The 9,160-nt window shown below is 38.3% G+C and overlaps 3 pseudogenes; all 3 read left to right on the forward strand.

Annotated features, from left to right (window-relative positions):
- Positions 1-2,568: 2,568 nt before the first annotated feature.
- Positions 2,569-2,666, forward strand: LOC112439903 (U6 spliceosomal RNA; annotated as a pseudogene).
- Positions 2,667-2,973: 307 nt separating this feature from the next.
- On the forward strand, positions 2,974-5,997 carry LOC117980360 (N-acylneuraminate-9-phosphatase-like; annotated as a pseudogene).
- A 463-nt stretch (positions 5,998-6,460) lies between these two features.
- On the forward strand, positions 6,461-7,030 carry LOC100985504 (cation channel sperm-associated protein 2-like; annotated as a pseudogene).
- Positions 7,031-9,160: the final 2,130 nt, after the last annotated feature.

The raw sequence follows: 9,160 nt of genomic DNA on the forward strand, positions 1-9,160 counted from the left end.
AAACTCTCCATTTGTCAGGCACTATACTAAGCACTTTACATGTAATCCTAAGACTATCTCATAATCTTAGGATTAACCCTATAAGGTAAATATTATGTTTACCTCTACAAAGAAAAAGACTGAAGCATAGAGAGATTATAACACCAGGCACAGTGGCTCACACCTGTAATACCAGCACTTGGGGAGGCTGAGGTGGGAGGATCACTAGAAGCCAGGAGTTCGAGACCAGCCTGGCCAGCATGGCAAAACCCAGTCTCTACTAAAACTACAAAAATTATCCGGGCATGATGGCAGGCACCTGTAATCCCAGCTACTCGGGAGGCTGAGGCAGGAGAATTGCTTGAACCTGGAAGGTGGAGGTTGCAGTGAGCCGAGATCTTGCCACTGCACTCCAGCCTGAGAGACAGAGCAAGACTTCATCTCAAAAAAAAAAAAAAAAGAGAGAGAGAGATTGAGTAACTTGGTCATGGTCACGGTCACACAATAGTAACTTTCAGAATTTATAAATTGGAATCATTAACAAAGATGTCCAAGGCCAAGGAACTTGTCTGTCTCCTTAAAAGCACTGAATAGACACAAATAGTTCTAGAAGTTAGCAGTATTGAGTACAAAGAAGAACCACTGAGAAGGCATTGAGCTACTTTCATATCCTATACTTTATATTAACTCAATTTTTCAAGACTGCTGGCTGTCCTCACGATTTTCTGGAAATTTTAGTTTCAAAACTTGACACAGGAACAAAATAGAAGAACTGAATAGACCAATACCATGAAAAATGTGTCAAAGAATTGCCTCCAGTATACTCTAGGCTCAAATAATTCTGCAAATGCATAATTTCAAACATTAAAAGATTAAATGTGATTAAAACTGTCATGGAAACATGGAAAGCTATTCAGTTATTTATTTTATTTTATTTTATTTTTGAAGCAGGGTCTCACTCTGTCACCCAGGCTGGAGTACAATGGCATGATTATGGCTCACTGCAGCCTTAAATTCCTGGATTCAAGTGATCCTTCTGCTTCAGCCTACCAAAGTGCTGGGAGTACAGGCATGAGCCACCATGCCTGGCTCAGATCTTGGTTTCTAATATGCTGAAATATATTCATTTATATTTAGTACTGTTTAATTAAAGGAACCAGGGCTCTTTGGAGAAATGGTCAATTCCAAAAATGGGGCAGGAAATAAACAAGATAAATCTTGAGCATCTTGTAGTGCCAGAAAGTAAGGAATTATAAAAATAAACATAATTTTAAATAATTCATAAGCACAATGATGTAGGTACATCAAAGGGACAGAGAAGCCAATGGAAAGAGCTCCCAGTGACCAACGCTAGAACAATTTGAGCCACAAAATAGTTTAATAAATAATGAGTCTGGGCACAGTGGCTCATGCCAGCACTTTGGGAAACCAAGGTAGGAGAATTGTTTGAGCCCAGGCGTTCAAGACCAGCCTGGGAAACATAGTGAGACCTTGTCTCTACAAAAAATTTAAAAAATTAGCTGGGTATAATAGCATGCACCTGTAGTCCCAGCTACTTGGGAGGCTGAGGTGGGAGGATTGCTTGAGCACAGGAGGTTGAGGCTGCAGGGAGCCATGATTGCACCAGTGTACTCCAGCCTGAGCAAGACCCTGTCTCAAAAAAAAAAAAAAAACAAAATATTGGATTATAACCCAATGTGTAAAATGAAAACCCATGGGTTTATAGTGATATAAATAAACACTTGAATAAATAAATGTGGGAGGAAAGACAAACCTCCTATGCAGAAGAGTCCCAAGTAATTTATGTAAGTACTCCATTCTCAAGGAGGGGCAACATAATTCCTCACTCCCTAAGAGTGGTCTGTGCATAGTAACTTTCTTCCAAAGAATGCAGCATGGAAAGGGGGTGGGAAGAGAGTAATTTTTCAGTGGAAAAATTTGACAAACACTAACTCAAGGTCATTATGAGCAATATAAGTCATGATGGTAGTGTGTGCCCTTGTACCATGTGATGTAAATGAAAATAACCCCAGCCTAATTATGAGAAAAACACCAGACAAATTCCAGTTGTGGGGTATTTTATAAATTACCTTATCACTACTCCTCAAAACTGTCAAGGTTATTAAGAACAAAGCAAAACAGAAGTCTGAGAAACTGTCACAAACAAGAGAAGCCAAAGAACACGTGATTAACAAATATAATGTGGTAACTTGGATGGAATCCTGGAACAGAAAGAGGACATTAGGTAAAAACAAAGGACATCTGAATAAAGTACGGATTTTAGTTAACAATAATGTATTAATATTGGCTCATAAATTATAATGAATGTACAAGACTAACATAAGATGTTTATAATAGAGAAACTGGATACTGGATATGTAGAAACTTTCTGTACTATCTTCACAATTTTTCTGCAAATCTAAAACCAATCTGAAAAAATTTATATTTTTAAAGAAGATAATTGTAGGCAGTTAAAACGTAAACTAAAACAAAAGTTATCTTCCATAATAGAAACATGAAATACTTAGGACTAATCCTAATAGGAAATTGACAAGAGCTATGTGATGAAAAGACATAAAACTTCAGAGTGTGCTCACTTCAGCAGCACATATACAAAAATTGGAATGATACAGAGAAGATTAACGTGGCCACTGCACAAGGATGACATGAAGGAATTAAAAATTTTAAAAAAAGAAAAACTTCACTGAGTAATGTGAACATTTTTAATAACTAAAAATGTATAGCATTTGGCTTTATAGAAAACTGAATATCACTAACATGTTGTTTCTTCCCAAACTATATAATCTTAATTCAAACCTAAAAGGGGCTTATTCACTGCTAGTGAAAATGTAAAATGGTAGTACTATGACAGTTTCTTAGAATTCAAATATATACCTACCTTTGGACCAAGCGCTTTTACTCCTCCTCAAAAGAAATGAAAATATATGTTCACACAAACACTTGTACTTAAATGTTCACAGTAATTTTATTTGCAATATCCCTCTCAGTGGGGGCTGCTATAACAAAAATACCATATACTGCATGGCTTATAAACAACAGAAATTTATTCCTCACAGTTCTGGAGGATGGCAAGTCCAAGATTAAGCCACAGGCAGATTCAGTTTTTGGTGAGGTCCCACTTCCTGGTTCATAGACAGATGGCCATCTTCTCATTGTTTCTTCATACAGCAGAAGAGGCAGAGGAACTCTCTGAGGCCTTTTTTATAAGGACAGCAATCCTATTCATGTGGCCTCCAACCATATGACCTATCATCTCCAAAGGCCCCACCTCCCAACAACCATATGACCTATCATCTCCCAAAGGCCCCACCTCCAAACACCGTCACATTAGGGATTATTAGTTTTCAACATATGAATTTTGGGAAGACACAAACATTCAGCTTATAGCAACCTTAAAACTGGGGGAAAAATAAGAAATATTCATCAATAGATCAGTGGATAAAGAATATGGTATATCTATACAAATGGAATAATATCTGATAACAAAAGAGGAATTAACCACTAATAACTGCAACAATATTGTTGAATCTCAAAATCGTTATGCTGGTGAAAGAAGCCAGACACACCATATAATTCCACACATAAAAAGTTCTAGAAAATGCAAACTAGCATATACTGACAGAGAACAGATCAGTGGCTGCAAAGAGCCAAGGGCAGAAGGGAGGTTATATGCAAAGTGGCTCAAGAAAACAGAGGTGACAGAAATGTGCCATACATTGTGTAATACAAGTTTCACAGGGGTTATACATCTGTCAAATATCACCAAATTTTACCTCTTAAATATATGCAAGTTATACATACATTTGTATGTATGTAAGTTATGCCTCCAAAAAGTTTTTTAAAAACCTAAATCAGGTGAGGGCCAGATATGGCAAAATAATTTTTTCTTATTTGAGAATAGGAAAGAAAAAAAATTTAATGAAAGGTAATGAGTGGGTCCTGTCAAAAAGCAAACTCAGACTTAGTAAGGAGACTTTGTTGGAAGGATTATTATAAGAGGAAAAGGGTCTCCAGAATAGGAGAAGGGGAGCTATTGCAATAATAGGAACTCTTTGACCATAATACCTGCAAGCTTCTCAAGAGTTAGGTGAAAAGAGTTTTTCTTTTATAGAGAGGAGTAAACTAGATTAGAAAGATTTGGATGTGGGCAAGTGGGATAAGAGAATGGGATTAAAGAATGTTTTACCCGGAAGCCAGCCTTCTCTCCAGAGATGCTGTTGAAGAAGGGTTACATGCTGACTCAGACTGAGGATGGGCCAAGGTTCAGAGACCTGGCGGATAGACAGAATCTTAACCAAAGTGTGATTAACAAGCATTTTGTTCCCATTGATCATTAGTACAAACAAGTTTAGTTAATCATTTATGAGGCAAAGAGTGGGAATTTGGAGTCTGTTTCTGGCCTTGTCATAGGTAAACAAGGCAGTATACATGAGTTTTATCTAAATTATATGGGAAAGGGTGCTTCTTTGCAGCAAGGCCTTTCTGAAACACAAAAGGGTGGGGGATTTCTCCATCTTTGCTCTTTTCCAGGAGCACAGAACTTAGGTGAAATTCAACACTGTCAATTTCTTCTAAACAAGGCTGCCATGTTGCACAATTCTAGAGGGCATTTTATTATTTCCCAGATAGGCATGTAAAGATATGATAATTAAGACTAATCAATTGAAAAAAATAGATAACTGTTGAAGAGAATTTATTACAGTACATAGAAGAACCTAAAACATGATAAAAAAATGTAATAGCCATCAATGAAAAAAAATCACACATTATTAAAAGTAAGACATTGCCGGGACGCCCACCTCACACATGCGAGGGTGGCAGGAGCCATGGGGGCTATGGGGATGAGCCACATGCTGGCCTCTTTCTTTGACCTGGACAACATGCTCATCGACATGGCCAGGGTGAGCAGGAGAGACCTGTTGGAGGTGATAAAGCTCTTACAATCAAAATATCATTTTAAGAAAAGGCTGAAATCATCTGTGATAAAGTTCAAGTTAAACTCAGGAAGGAATGTTTTCATCCTTACAGTACATGCATTACTGATCTAAGGACTTCAATTGGGAAGAAGCAGTCCAGGAAACAAAAGATGGTGCCGCCAATAGAAAATTGACTGAAGAATGTCACTTCCTTTGGAAATCTACACTTTTACAGCTTATGACACTAGCAGAAAATATCAAAGTCATGCTCACCGAACTTTGAAAGAAGGTCTGCCTATTTTTATTAAGGAATGGGGACAGACAGATCCAGAGGGAGAAGATTGAGCCTTGTGCCTGTCGGTCGTATTTCCACGCTATTGGAGGTGGAGAGCAGAGAGAGAAGCCAGAACCATCCATATTTTATTACTGCTGCAATCTTCTCAAAGTACAACCTGGGGACTGTGTGATGGTCAGTGATATGTTAGAAACCGACGTCCAAGGAGGCCTCAATGCAGGACTGAAAGCAACAGTCTGGATCAATAAAAATGGAATAGTGCCACTGAAGTCCTCCCCCGTTCTGCATTACATGGTTTCTTCTGTGCTGGAGTTACCTGCTCTCTTACAAAGTGTACACCACAAAGTCAGTATGTCCGCTTAAAGCACATAAAAGGGCATGATTATGAACTTCAGAATCAATGTGCAGAGTTTGAACTAAGAAAAGTTAGGGCATTCCACTTACTATGGTCCAGAATAATTTTACTTATCATTTAATGACCAATATTGCAAAGGTCCTCCCAACCCTATTGCTTTTAAGTTCAACCATTGACTGGTATTTGTATCTGAAAATTCAGATTGCATTAATACAAAGTAGTATAGCCCAGAAAATTTGAGGAAATATATTATTTGTCTGTAACAGGAGATTTTTAAAATTAATTTTATTAATCTTTTAGTACCTTGACTGCATGATACCAAGCAGGCTAGCTTACACATGGATACACAAATGCCAGGTTTTTCTTCTGGCTTAAAAATAGATATTTTTTAAAAATAGATTTTCTAAAACACATAATAGATTTATCACAACTGAATCTGGTTAATATGAAATAAGTTCTAAGTCACATGCAAATCAAGGTATTTCATCATGAAATTATTTTGCATGTTTTTAAAACATAAAACATATTTTTGCCTATTTTGGAGGTATACTTCCTTTTCTATTATGAATCTGATTTTTTTGCATGACTTTTTTTTTCAGAGGAGGACACAATTTTTTTTGTGGTGTGTGACAGATTCCTCCAGTTAAAAAATAAATAAATAAATAAAAGCTTAAAATCTACACATGGTGGCTGAGTAGGGCGAGGCAGCTCACCTGAGCATGGCTGGGCCCAGTCCTGGGCTGGGGCCGGGGCTGGGAATGGGGCGCAGTGAGGCTGTGAGCCGGCCCTGAGCCAGCCCTGCGTCGGGGGAGCGGGGCTCAGGGGGCGCCAGAGCTGGAGGCGGAAGCGTGAAGTCAGGACTGAGTGGGCGAAGAGAACTTGGGCTGAGCAGACATGGCCACTTATCACCAAGAAGGGCAGATGCAGCTGCCCCTAGCTGATGCCATTCGTTCATGTCTCATCGATACTTTCTCATCTAGCATTTGCAAGGCTTGAGCCAAGCTGTGCCGTGGCACACTATCGGGGAGTTACTTCATCCTTCCCACCAGAAGAAACTTATGTTGGGAGATCAACACTAGCTAGCGTGCTTCTCCATAAAGCCTCAACGTATAGGACAGATTTCACATGCCCAAAGGCTGTTGAGCAGGCTTCATGTGCGCTGCACTCAGAGGCCACCTCTTTCTTTGTGGGCCGGATGGGTCCTTGAGTGTCCTCTCTTCACAAACTTCGTCATCTTCCTCATCTTTTTGAATATGATCGTATTGATGGTTGAAATAGAATTGCTGGAATCCACAAATACCTAACTGTGGCTATTGAAGCTGAGCTTGGAGGCGGCAACTGGGTTTATCTTGTTTATTTTCATCCTGGAGATCCTTCTTATGTGGCTATCCTAGCTTTTCCTTTTTCCGGAAGAGTGTCTGGAATGTCTTTGACTTTGTTGTTACCATGTTGTGCAGGCACTGATGAACTTGGAAGACAAAGCAATGGATGGCTTCAATATCCTTGGGCCCAGCAAAAGATAATGAAGGGAAGTGTTGGAAATAGAGAATTCAAAACATAAATGTCTGTTCAGATAGAAAAAAAATCCACACATGGTCCTCCTTTCTCACCTGTGCACAGTGAGCTTGTAGCTTCCTTGTAGTCTTTACCTCTCAAGGAAAAGTTTTTACTATCTTTTCCCAGATACACAATGGGGTTGAGGGAGCTAGGCTGTCTTACTGGAGATAAGTGCAAGCCACATGGCACCAAAAGTCATTTTTCTTCTGTGGATCCATAAAAGCAAAATTTCCTTGGTGCAGCCTAACCATGCAGCCCCCCTTCTGTTCTCTACTGACAGTGGTTTCACCCATATGATGAATCGAATAGAAAATTCGGTTTTGCTACGAGCCATTTCCAGAGCGCCATTTTAATACTTGAGTGACTCTTCTTAGAGTTACCATCTGCCTTAAATCTCCTGTTTTTCACATTTTTTAATATATCGGTTTTGCAGATTTCTATATCTAATTCAGGATTTACTTGGAGCTTAATTATTAATGGCTCTGTAGCAAGGCATCATCTTGCAACCAGAGAATTTTCTCTGGACCATTAGGCTGGACAATCTCATGATTACACTTACTAAACTTGGAGTAAAGTAGTTGATAAAGAATAAAGGAGGTTATTAAAGTGGTTTATAAATATAATTGGATTGGTTTTTGGTGGGTTTTTCTTTTAACCGTTGGATAATAAACTACTAAATAATTACAGCTGTTTGTGGTGGCCCACACCTGTAATCCTACCACTTTGGGAGGCCAAAGCGGGTGGATCACTTGAGGTCAGGAGTTCGAGGCCAGCCTGGCCAACATGGTAAAACCCCGTCTTTACTATAAATACAAAAATTAGCCAGAAATCACTTGAACCTGGGAGGCAGAGATTGCAGTGAGCTGAGATTGTGCCACTGTGCTCCAGCCTGGGCAACAGAGCAAGACTACGTCTCAAAAAATGAAATAAACTAATAATGGAAAATATTAGATTGTGTGTTTGGATGTATAGCTATGTCTCCAAGATTAATACTCAGAGAATCAAATTGTATATTGTACCTATCTGTGAACTTATTTCTTTAGCCAGCTGTTTTTCTGTCTACTGCCAAGAAACAGGATTCTCTGTCTTGTGTGAATGCCCTTTTGTGTTTACTGCTTACTCTTGATTTTTAAAAATGTGATTGTACCCTTGACTGTCCCAAAGTGTTGTTTCTATACCACTGAACATTTGTGAACAGAGTGTATTTGTAGTTTCAGATACAGTACCTATATGACATTGATCATATTTTAGCTATTTAAAACTTAAGTTGGAGGATTTTGGCAAAAGTAGTTATGTGGATGATTGCTCTAATAGACTGGTTGGCATGTGTGATGCTGGGGGCTCGTTCTTTTAGCTGTCCCACAGGATGGATGTATAGGCAGTGTCACATTCATTACACTATGGATAAAGGGTCATCCCTTTTACACAGTGGTGACAAATCTCAACAAGGTAGTTCCTAGGATGTTAAGTGAGCAGTTCTTCAGCAAAAATAATGTAGGAGAAAAAAAATGGAATTATTTAATTTCCTTGTCTTCACAGTTTGTATTCTACATAGTACAGTAAGACAATATTAAATTCCATTTGCACCCTTCCTTACGGAAGAACTTTGTGGTTATCTACCTTCTGAGTGGAATGTTACTGAAGATATTTTTAAATATTGAAATAAACCTATGATTTTATTAATAATTTTTCATTTTAGACTAAGATCCCTTAAAATTAAAAAATGTTATAACAGTGAAAAAAAAAGTATGATATTGGGAAAATGGAATCTTTGGATAAAAAGCAAGTTAGAACTACACATGACATAAAAAAACAAAAACAAAAACAAAAAAATAGGTCACAGAGAAAAAGTTGAATTTAAAAATGATACCACCAGGCCAAGCATGGTGGCTCATGCCTGTAATTCTAGCACTTTGTGAGGCCAAGGCCAGGGGATCACTTGAGCTCAAGAGTTCGAGGCCAATCTGGGCAACAAAGTGAGACCCCTCCATTCTATTTTTAAAATAAAAAAAAATAAAAATGTTTAAATGAAAAAAA

The sequence above is a fragment of the Pan paniscus genome, chromosome 4, assembly GCF_029289425.2.
Source record: "Pan paniscus chromosome 4, NHGRI_mPanPan1-v2.0_pri, whole genome shotgun sequence".
In the NCBI taxonomy this organism is placed as follows: domain Eukaryota; kingdom Metazoa; phylum Chordata; class Mammalia; order Primates; family Hominidae; genus Pan; species Pan paniscus.